The sequence below is a fragment of the Uranotaenia lowii genome, chromosome 3 (genome assembly GCF_029784155.1).
Source record: "Uranotaenia lowii strain MFRU-FL chromosome 3, ASM2978415v1, whole genome shotgun sequence".
Classification (NCBI taxonomy): Eukaryota; Metazoa; Arthropoda; class Insecta; order Diptera; family Culicidae; genus Uranotaenia; species Uranotaenia lowii.
The window spans coordinates 80,481,120-80,493,505 of record NC_073693.1 but is presented as its reverse complement, the minus strand read 5'-3'; the positions used below and the strand labels follow the sequence as shown (position 1 = coordinate 80,493,505).

The 12,386-nt window shown below is 34.6% G+C and overlaps 1 protein-coding gene across 2 annotated transcripts in view; it reads right to left on the bottom strand.

The window, feature by feature from the left end:
* Positions 1-12,386, bottom strand: part of LOC129750510 (semaphorin-2A) — a 402,306-nt gene that overhangs the window by 303,776 nt on the left and 86,144 nt on the right. Inside the window, exon 1 of one of the 2 annotated variants that reach the window (XM_055745473.1) lies at positions 5,689-6,518. The exons of the other annotated variant lie outside the window; for it this stretch is intronic. The gene's annotated coding sequence lies outside the window, so the exon portion shown is untranslated. Of the gene's footprint in view, positions 1-5,688; positions 6,519-12,386 lie in introns of those variants that run through there. 2 annotated transcript variants of the gene reach the window in all.

Genomic DNA, 12,386 nt, shown 5'->3' with positions numbered 1-12,386 from the left:
TAGCTAAGGAATCAAGTATCCCCAGGGATCAAGTATCCTCATTCTCCCCTAAGTGTAATCTCATGATGGATTTGCTTCGTTTGTTCAGATTTTGCCAGCAGACATACCAGTAAAAACGTTTTTAGTGGCACACATATAATCAAGTTTTTGTTGATTTCCGCTGAATTCACCAAACTGCTCTCAGTTTCTTATAAAAGAGAAGTTTTGGGCCAAAAAGTAGCGGAAATTGATGGAGGAGCTTGCAGCCACCCAAAATAAATATTTGACGGAGTTTAAGTAGGGAAAACTGAAAAAAGTGTGTGCTGGCCGTTGGGATATACCAAGATTGAAGAAGAAATGTTTCTTACACAAAACGATTAAACGACAAACGATTTTTTTTTTTTTAATTATCGTAAGATTACTTATCTTTCCTTTGCAGAAAGTATTTCAATCAAACTTATGGTTATTTAGATAAACGAATTCTTAACTTTTTCATTTCTAAATGAACCAAGCTAAAAAAAATCCTCTCAAATTTAATAAAAAATTATCAAAAGGAATTTGAAGAAAGAAAATACCTTTTTGATGCATGTCCAGAGCTTCATTTCATTTTTTTTATTTTTCCTTAAAAATCATATAAAACAGTTGGAAATGATGAGTCTATCAAGAAAAAAAATTTAAATAAAATTTTTATTTTCACTTTTTCATTCATAAATTGTTGCAAATTTGTTACTTTATAAAACGAAGGGTTGATATTTTCAAATGTTTATTTTAGAGAGACTAACTCAAAATTTCAGTCGTAGAACTAGTTCGCAAGCTAACTTTAAAACGTTTGTTAAATTTTTTTGTTGTTTTAGGAAAGATTTCTGTTTTACCTGTTTTTATAAACATATTCTTCAAGACTGCTATTCCACTCAGAAAGTGCTTAATAATTCGCCAAAATCTTTCTAAAACTTAGACAGAGCATTTTTGATGTATCTATAACTCTTGATGAAATTCAACAACTTCACTATTTAATTGCAAAGGTATAAAAACCTTTGTTTGTTGAATAAAGTGAGTTCGACTTTTCTAAATGTTTAAAATCGACAATTCAGAAAAGAAGCCTTCTACGAGAAAAGCAGAATTTCTTGGCTCCGGATCAATAAATATGCTTATCACATACTAGACTTAATCAATTTGAACTTAAAAGACATTAAACCTCTATTGCCCAGCCCCGTATTAAGACGGGGTATATTAAAAAAAGTTCTGAAATATCATTGAATAGCTGTTTTAAAATGTTTTTTCGCTGAATGATTGAAGATATGTAAATTTATCAATCCTTGTTACTGAACACTGTTTTTCTAGCAGTTATCAAAAGTAACAGCTAATGTAAGCTTTAGAACATGAGAAAACTGTAAATGGACCTATTTTTTAGTTATCAATTTGGAAGCCCCAGAAATCCTTGATCAATGTGTTTTTCGTTTAATAAAAATGATTGGTAGTTAGGTCAAAGAGTGACCACCATTCTGGATTGATTTTTTTAAGAACAAAAAAATATCCTAAGTTAGGATGTAGAGATGAAACATTAATCCCGTCCTAAGGCGAGGTTGGGAAAGTACGACAACAATTCAAAAAATATGTACCAGATTTACTTTTCATATAAGTTTAAATGCCTTAATTGTTTGTGGGCAAATTTTAACAAAATCTGCATAAAATTATAGCTACGGATCAGTTTTAAAATGTTTCAAACTGAAGAGAAAATTGGTAGAAGTGTGTAAAACTACAACCGAGAAAGTACTGAAAGTCAAATTTCCGAGCTCATATGTTTATGCAATTTTCGATAAAAATGTCAAACAATTTATCTCAATCATGAATTTTTCAGCGAAAGAAAATTGGTTTCAAGAGGTTTTGAGGGACCGAAATAAGACTCAGTCAATGTAATTCCGATAGTTGATGTTCTGTATTGCAAAAACTAAGGTTTGACAGATTGCCCGATTTGATCCGGGTTTGCCTGGATATTTTATTGAAAGTTTGGGAAGAGTCTTTCCTGGCCCAGTTGCCCGGATTAAATCACGATATTTGTCAAAACTTGCAAAAAAAATGTGTTGAAAATGTTTTTATTTCTGCCCAGCAAGATCTAAAAAAAATAATCATGAAAGGTTTTTCAGATGCCTGAAAAACGATTTAAAATCTGTCGATGAGTTTTTATGAAAAAAAATTGTTTTCAAGTTATATTTTTTTATTTTCGTTGAATATCTTTTGGGATGAGACCAAATTTGCCCGGATATTACCCGGATTTTTTAAAGACAATTTCGAAGTAAAACGTCCTGATCTTGCCAGATTTTAAGATTGAATTGCCCGGATTTGTTCAGCTCGGATATGATTTTGTACCTGTTTTATGGGACTTTTAGTTGCTTGGGCATGGATGAGTTTTGAACCAAAACGAAGCTTTTTTTAGACTCAAGGGTTTGAGAAATTCAAAAATGACACTGAATCGACTCAGTCTGATAGAAAAAGAATGTTTTTTTTAGCTATGTTATTAAAACTGACCAAAACCAATCCGTGTGAAAAAAAAACCATTGTGTATTCCTAGCAATGGTTAATAGTTTTTTTAATTCACTCATTCGATCCATTTAGTTTTAAAACACACATTCTCCTTCTTTTCTTGATTTTGAATAAAAAAAATATAATATAGGCTTCTATGAAATAGACTTTAGGGAAGTAGACAAACTTTTAAAATCTCCTTACTCCTTTGGCTTATCAATTGTGACAAAAAAAGTAATATGGCCATCTTTTATCTGACAATTCAATTTGGCGAAGGTAACTAAATAAAGGATGAAGCATTCTTTAAATTAAAAAAAATAAAATTTTCTAAATCCGGTTTCTAAGTGCGGTTAGTTTCTCATGATTAACGACCAGTTGATTTCAAGAGACCCACTCAAAGTTTCCAAAATATTTTCAATCTATGATAATTTTTGGGCCTCCGTCAGCGTATCATCAGGTAAATGAGCAAAATAGTTTAAAAACGAACACACGCAATTACAGGATATTGCACATGTTAATATCTTTTAAGCTGCGGTCGGTGATTTTAGTTTTCAGTAAAATGTAGATCAATGAATCATTGGCGATGAATCATGACGATATTTCGTAATATTTGTACTTGATAACGTTGCCCTTTGTCCGAAAATCTGCTGCTTGTGGGTGCCTTTTCGTAAACTTAGCGATAAGTTGCTCAAAGTGGTTGTATATAATATACAACCACTTTGAGCAACTTATCGCTAAGTTTACAAAAAGCCACCCACAAGCAGCAGATTTTCGGACAAAGGGCAACGTAATCAATGTTCCAAAACACTTTTGTGATTATTCTAAAAATAAATTATAAATTCCGTCATTTGATTAAAATTAGTAGGGCAATGAAGAGAACGCGTATTTATTACAAATAAAGAAGCTTATTAAGAACGAATAATGACGAATTACAGGATTTATTTATTTATTTATTTATTTATTAATTTTTTGTTTCGGTCATAGTCGTTTTACCATCTTTATGGCATTCGCGACTTAATCAACGTTGCAGTTGGCGGATCGTTATTGAAAAACTTATCCGGTACAACTGTGTTCGATGTTTACTCTTGGGCTCGAACTCGCGGACATCGGCTCAGGAGACAACAGACTTGCCAACTGAGCTATATCACAAGCCCTACAGGATTTATAATATTTGTTTCCTCAATAGGAATAAAAATTGTAACCCAATAAGTTAGTACTGAAAAACATATTTTTCATTTTTTTCCAATAAAATTGAGATGAGTCTCAATGAAAACACAGTTCCACAAATTTTGTTTGATAATAATATGATTTATTTGTGAACATGTGTCACTTTGAAAATCAGTTTCTTTTTCGATGTCTCCGATAAAATGCAATCAATCTGTCATAGCTTTAAGTTCACCACTTATAAAAGAACACCACACCGTATTGAAATATCTGGTTCAGCTTCCACACGAATATATCACAAGTTAAAGATTCTAAAAAATTTCGAGAAATATGATTCATAGGCCCGAGCAACCAAAACGAACTTTGCAAATTGACAACATTCATTAGGTTTACTCTAACTGCAGTCATTCACAAATCATTCACAAACAAAAGTTGCATTGCTCAGCAACTCCCACAACTTTTTATTTTCAAGAAGCATCAACCAGAACAAACACCTTGCCAGTTTTTCAAAAACAAAATTTCTCGAATCTTGCTCATTAGGAACATAAACTACTCAAGACTCAAAGGAGATTGAAGCAATCCTGATATTCGACCTAATTTTTAAAAACATCTCAGAATACTTCACTAGTAATTTGGGTAGCAGTTGAATTTTTCTCTGTAACTCGAATATTTGTATTTCGCGGCTGAGGAAAATTTTGTTCTGGAGTTTAGCTGAGTTAAGCACTCCTTCAAACATTCAAATACAAAAACTGCAGCTTCAACTAAATTCACATATTTTGCCAAACAGCACGAACTCAGTTCAATGACTTAAATTTAAAGCCGCTTGAACGGAAACCGCCTCAATTGATGTAACAAATCAACAAAAGTCACACAAACGAAACACTCCCAATATTTCAACCCAACAATAACACCGATTGCAGCTGAATAGATTTCTGAGATTAACAGCAGGGAAAAGTGTCACTGTCACACCACAACTATTCCGACTGGTTATTTCAATCTTATCGGACCCGGAAGCATCTCCCGCACATGTCAATCCGGGTATCGGCTAACTAGTTGTAGTTGTCTGCCTAGTTTAGAGTTCAATGGGGCAGCTGTCAAGTCGGCCCCGGAGCCTTCCCCGAAACGGCACCCACCGCAATCCGGTGGATATGCAGTTGATAGATATCGCAAAAATAAGCTGTCAATTGGTCCGCTGAGTGATGTTGGTAGCACTAAATATATTGGTGGAAATGCTTGATTTCGAAATAGTTGGAGGGGGGCCAGGTCTGTCCCAGATTGGTATCGGCTGGGGCCCAGAAGAGTTAAATGCCAACATTGAACGTTTCTGCCAAATGGAGAGTAATTTAATGATGCCAATGACAGGCGTGACCGTTGCAATTTCGGAAAGACTATCATTTTCCTGTTTGATGAGTTTCCAATTATTTGGCTCTCCCCACGAAACGAAGGGCTCAGAGTAGACCAGAGAGTATTGATCTGCGGTTTCCGAGTGAACTCGATTGGTCGTCGTGTGTTTGTAGTTCAAATAAATCGAAATTTGATTTTCATCAGTCCTCCTGTTTCCCGAGTTGCAGTAAAGTTGATTAGAGAAGTTGACCATTCTCTACCATTATTGTTGGATGCAGTAGTTGTAGGGAGGCAAACTCGACTTTGTCAAGTTCAACAACTGCTGCAATCCGGGGGAGTTCACAGTTTTAAGAGAAGAACGCAACGTAAGTCGAGAAAAACTAGTTTCCATTTTATCTTGGTTTCCCTCGTTTTGGACGATGGTGCGGTTCCTCTTTTCGGGTGCGGGTTTCTGCTTTCTTCAGTTCTTTGTTTCGATGAAAGCAAAGAGCTGGCTGGATAGTTCGCGATAGTATTTGTGTACGGGTCGATGTGTTACACGTTGCCCATATTCCGTATCTTTTGGTAGGTCTCTTTGCACCATCATCATCAACAACAACTAGCAACTACTATTTGAGCTTCCTGTGAATGCTGTGCCAAACTTGCCCCCAATGACAGATAGATATACTAGAGATTACATACTTGCTGCATGTTTTTCTTCCGCTCTTTCGACTAGCAAGTCGACCACAGTCACTCTAATTTCACGTTTTATTCTCAAACACTACTGTGCTAACTTGGCACAGATTCGAAATTTCCCGAGCACTTTTTTCCCTTAGAGATTTCTTTGTTACTTCACTAATGATTCTTTTCACTACCGTATTACATCCTTCTTTTGGTTGCGGTTTTTTTTCTTATGCTGCACAATATCTTCACACGCTAATCGTTGTCTTCTGAACGAACCGCACGCGATCCCCAGTCCGGTCCCAGATTCGCCTTCAAGAATCAACCGGTAAACGCTTAGCTTAGCAAATTATCCGCTCGGAAACGCGCTGCGGCCAGCCAAATATCCCCGCAAAATAATAAACCAATGCATCACACAACCGATCCGTGTCGTGCCGAAACTCCGGAAGAAAATTCAGGCCAAACCCAGCGTCGTCCACTCCCGGGTTTCCATCGAACGACGGCACAGATAGAACGAAGGCAACATGCCCCAACAACGCCAAATCCACTAAACCATGAACTTTTCTACTCCTCCCGTACTCATAGGTAGGTGTATCTGTGGCTGTATGTGCACCGCGCTGCTGCTGCTGGGGGGCGACAGGTTTTTCACCAGTTACCGAAACAATGTCGGCCAAAATTCACACCAAATGTTCACACAGAGCTGGCCTGAGAATGACCCGTCGTCGTCACACGGATACCTCGACGCTGCCTAAGATATTGTACACTTGGAAAACGCAAAACAACACACGCGGTGTCCTTCCGCGAAACGCGTCCGATACCGACCGAAGTTCAGAGTAAACTAAGCGCCCTTGTTTCGGCTTCGTGCCATGAACGGCCAGGGAAACAAGCAAATAAGGAAAAAAACACAAACACGCCGACGACGAACACCGAAAACAACTTCCATCATGCTAAAAACTGACAGCATGCAAACCAAACCAAACCCAACCAAAGCAGGAAGACCAAAACCGGGATCGGTTTCGGTGAAGCCGAAATGTACCGTCCGAAACCCAACTAGAATAACGCGAAACGAACTGCTCTCGCTCGAGTTAACGGATGAACTTTCCTATTGGAAGGAATGCTGTCAGTCTGATTGACTGACTGACTGGGTTGAAAGCTGCGGGCTGAGAGAGCAAAACAAAGCTGGCACAATTCGGCAGCGACAGCTGAGCAGATAGCAAAGAACGTACGGAGCGAGTTCATTTGAGGCAATAACGAAGGAATGAAAAAGGTCAATAAACGTGAAGTGGGATGAACCAAGAGGTATCCGAAAATGGAGTTTACGTTGATGAACGGACCGAAGTGAACGTAAACAACTTTAACGTTTGAAAGAGATCTAAAATGAATGCTGTGGTGGCCAATGTTTGCATTTTGATTGGGATGGTTACTTTAATGGTTTGTTTCCCAATAAAACTGGATGGCAACGAACTGGTGCAGTATTTTCATTCAACCTACAACAGATATTGGAATGTTTGTTAATAAAACTTTTATCATCTTTACTGCAAATTTCAGTAATCAACTTTAAGACACAGAAAATGAAAGATGATTGTCACGAGAAAGTCAGAGAGTTGCCCGAGATTCTGTCACACAATTAAGGATACAAGACATGATTTTCTTTTAAAATCTTTATTATTTTGCTTCAAACCTTTTCTATTGATCAATCAATCAAAATAAAACATTGTACAAAATTTCATTAAAATTAGGCATCTCCCGAAAAACTGTCGAATGCCTAAAAATTGATTTTAAAGAAAAATATAACAATTTCTATTGCATAAAATTGTCATTGTTTCAGGTAGCGGAATCCTAATTATTAAAAAGAAAATCCGTTATTTGGTATAATTATATAAGAAATCATAAAGCTTAACAAATATCACAAATTTCATCTTTTAGTGTTTTTTCAATGAATGATGACGAGTTTCAGATGGCATCCGTTAAAAATTGAATACTACGAAATTCAGCAAAACACCATTAGCTTGTTTTAATTAGCAAACATGCAATCGTTTCAAGAAAGATAACTTAAATTGTTTACAATGGTGTTCTAAGTCGCAATTCTACCTGCTTGGTGGAAAGATCGTATAAAATATTGTCTGAAGTCAGTTTGATTCGGATATGATAGAAAGTCCGCCATGCTTGTAATTTAAAAATATTTTAGAATATTGGGCTTGTTTGATTTGAGTATAGAATAAGTTTTTTTTAGAAAAAAAAACTCGCCTTAAAACAGCTTATTTTATGCCGAAATCAACTTAGTTTGATCTATCAGACAAATTCAAAGATTTTAACCATCGATGAAAACGAATTAAGCTCACATTTGAGGTTTAGGACCAATTTTATAGAATTTCAATTTAATACGAAAACTTTTAAGTCTTTCAAAAATGAATAACCATATAGTTACAAACATTTTTTTTTTAATTTTTTTTTTGTTTTCGTCCATTGTTGGGCAATCATAGATATAATTCAGTCACCAAACCCCCCTTCCCCATGAGTCGATTCTTCCTACGGCCCTGACTACAGTTACATCTAATAATCATTTGACCTAAAATCAGATAAGTTAAAATGATTATGTCAATTGTATTTAAAAATATTAAAAACTATGAATCAATACAACAGCCTGAACAAATAAAAAAATTCTCAAAAAATTTTTGCCTTTTTTAATCCTTCTTGGTGGATTTGATTAAGAATTTTTAACAGCATTTAGACATTTGATAAATTAAACAGACCATCGCACTAAAAATAAAGTTTTGACAAAACCAAATAAGCTTTTTGAAAAAAAAATAATAATAAAATTATTAACAAAACTTTAAAGTTTCGATTAATAACATCGGTTTATTGAAAAATGCGATACAGCAAAGCGGAGCAAAAATTTTATATATTTTCGAAGTTAAATTTTATTCTTTTGGATGCTCCAGAATAGCGGTCAAAATTTTCATTTATCCCCACACTTATTACACAAACTCGTACACAATTTCTTGAACACTGCAAATACTGCAAAACTGTCATTAAATATAAGCATATCCAAAAATATTTCAATTGTTTCATTCGAAAACAACTTAAGATATCGAACCTAATATTCTAAGTTTGTCTCGTTACATCTTCGTGGCTGAAAATTATCACATTTTCAAAGGTGATGGAAATTATTAAAGAAATATGAGATATTAAAGATTTTCTTTACGTTATATCCCAAGTAACAATTTTAGCTTTATTATGGTCAGCAAAATATCGTTTGGACTATCGCATTAATCTTCATAAAAAGCTAAAGCGCATTCTATAACATCACCTGGACTCTAATAAAGCCAAAATCAGGCTATTTGGCCCTACCCTAGAAACGTCATCAAGACATATAATTGTTGGTCATCAATGTTGGTCACCAAAGCTTTTAAAAAGCTATTATAAAACATGTTAGAAATTTTTGTTTTTTTCGGTTCTGTCAGTTCTCGGAGTTTTTTTTTTATTTTTTCCAGCAACCATAATGGTTGATGAATGATGATTGCATTATTCAGATATGATCTGGTAAAATTAATAGCTAAAAAAACCAATGTTTTAACCATATATTGAGCTTCTTTTCTACTGCCAGTCAAGATTTTAGGTAAAATGTATATGAAATAGTATCTTAAAATAAATGCGCCTCGTCAAATCTGATGGTCAATCATGATGGAATTGATGGAAAAAGGCCTGAAAAATTTTTTTCCAATGCTTGCATTGTGAATCCATCAACATGGCGTCATTTTGTGCCCTTCGATTTTGCAACCAACATGGCGTGAGTCAATTCATAGTTTTATTATGGTTTAATGATGACCCCAAAAAAAGCTACGATTTGACGTTTCTCTCGCAAGCCAACCAATTACACGCTAAGGTTGAGTTCCTCATTTCTGAGTTGTTAATCATTTGTACAGTAAATGAGGACAGACTTTTTGAATGAAAAGGGATTGGTTTTGAATGACCCGTGGAATAAATCATGAGTTGAAGTCAAATTTCGTTGTCTGACGCCATCTTGAAATCCAAGATGGCGGCTTCCGCTGAACTTTAAAATGGTGTAAATGGCTTGAAATCGCATGAAACCCCAACAAAATGGGTATCGGGTGAAAGGGCTAAACGAGTAGAAGTTGAATTTCGCTATCAGACGCAATCTTGAAATCCAAGATGGCGGCATCCGCTCAACTTTTAATGCTTAATGCTGACAAAAAGTCGCATTAAACCACCACTATACGGGTATTGGGTGAAAGGGCTAAACTAGAAGTCGATTTTTTTCTTTCCAACGCCATCTTGAAATCCAAGATGGCAGCTTCCACTGAATTTAAAATACTGTTAATCAATGAAAATCGCTTGAACACAACTTTTTTCACGTAATACTACATTAAAACTACTATTTTAAGACAATTTAGATCATTTTAAATCACTTTTATTATTTTTTCATTATGTTTCTAATGCATTTAGCACTTTTCTTGTTTTGTTTATAGTTTTTGTTTTTTTTTGCCATTTATGTAATGCTATTATTCCTATCATGCTATTTTTAAATGTTTAAGTCACCGTTGTTGTTATCTTCTCGTTTTTTTGGTTGATTTTTTTTTCTTTTTTTTCTTTTTTTTTTCATGCTATTATGTTTAAATTGTATTGGTCTTATTCTTGCGAAAACTATAAGGTTATGTTGTTTCTGTTAACCGTCTGATTTAGGCACATTAGCCAAATTCGATGTTGCCAAAATCGAATGTTGCCAAAAACGAACGGGGTCTGTATTGTGGTGGTTTTTGTGGGATTTTCAGTCACTTACAGATTTTCAGAGAAACGCGAAAACAGATATTTGACTTCTATCATTTAGCCTTAGCACCCAATACAATATATTTGGGAGTTTCATGCTATTTTCATTCATTTACAGTATTTTTAAGTTCAGCTGAAACCACCATCTTGGATTTCAAGATAGCGTCAGAATGCAAAAATAAACTTTTTATAGCTTATCCCAATTGACAAACACCCATATTTTGGAGGTTTCATGCGATATTCAATGATTTAGAGCATTTTTAAAGTTTATAGAAAGCTGCCATCTTGGATTTCAAGATGGCGTAAGATAGCAATGTTCGACTTCTACTCGTTAAGCCCTTCCACCCACTACCACCTGGGTTTCATGTCATTGTAAGTCATTTACTACATTTTAAAGTTTAGCGGAAGCCGCCATCTTGGATTTCAAGATGGCGTCAGATAGCGAAATTCAACTTCTACCGGTTGATTTCTTTCAACTTATACCCCTATAATATAGGTTTTATGCGATTTTCAGTCATTTACAGTATTTTCAAGTTGAGTGGTAGCCGCCATCTTGGATTTAGGATGGCGACGGGCAACGAAATTTGACTTCTACTCTTATTCTACTCTCTTATTACTTTCACCTTATAACCATATTGTGAAGGTTTCACGATATTTTCAGTAATTTACAGCTTTGAAAATAAAAGCGGAAGCCGCCATCTTGAATTAATGATGGCGTCAAGCAACAATTTTTTTCCTACTATTTGGGCCCTTTCACTCAATACTCATATTGTAAAGATATTCATACCACTTTCGGTGATTTCAAGTTTTCAAAGATGTATTTTTTTAATTTTAACTCAAAACCAACACGCATAACTTACCAAAAATGTGTAAAAATGGGAGTTCCAATTCAAATATGTGCTATCTAATCTGAGCGTGTCCTGTTTTGACATCTTGATCGAGAACTGTCACTAAGTTTTATGGCGGTTTAATAATCATGCACTGAGTGCTATTATAGAACATGCAAAAGAAAGCTTGGAGCAAACTTCTAGGTTTGTGTTTTATTATAGTTTAAAAAAAGCATTCTCAACTCTTTCAAAATAACTAAAACAGCATGTTTAATAAAAGTTTTATTAGCGTTTTCAAAACCATCTGAAAACATATGGTCGAAAAAAAAATATAAGCATTCTGCATGACCATAATAAAACCGCCATAAAACGAGCTGCACAAAAAAATGCCATAATTAAACCATAATAAAACTTCCTAATGCTAGTTGGCATAATCTGTGTTACTTGGGATCTCATATCTCATGAATTTTGCGAAAGAGCTCACCAACGTTTTTTTTTTTTCAAAAATAGTTTTAGTTAACTATGAAACTTAACTTGGAAACTATGTATATGTTAAGTATAGGTTTGACTTAAACCTTCATTACATCTGGTTTAGCCAACTGTTCAAAGTTTAATCTTTAACCCTTCATTCATGAATTTTTAATTAATTGTTGCATATTTGTAACTTTATGAAACGAAGGGTTAAACACGTTCTTGAGAGCAGAATGACGCCAAATTTAGGATATACCAGTTGCCTAAAAATGACATTATTTTCACTTAAGACTGCTCTAAGAATACGTAGGCTAAACGAAGTATTATGAAGCTTTCAAAAATACTTAAACTACACGTACTTATGCTGTTCTTATATGAAAGAGCACATTTTGCTGTTGTTTCACTTTGATTCGAGAAAAATTGGTATAGTTTTACCATTAAGGTTTGCTCGCGATTGATCAATTTAAGTAGAAGAATTCATTAAAATACCAATTTTAGAAAATATTTATATTGTAAGAACCCATGTTCACATCATTTCAGTCCCTAAAGTTGATGTTAGTAAAAAAATATCGATCTGATGCTGTATACATTAACCAGTAAGAATAATAAAAAAACTTGATAAATTCTTTCAAA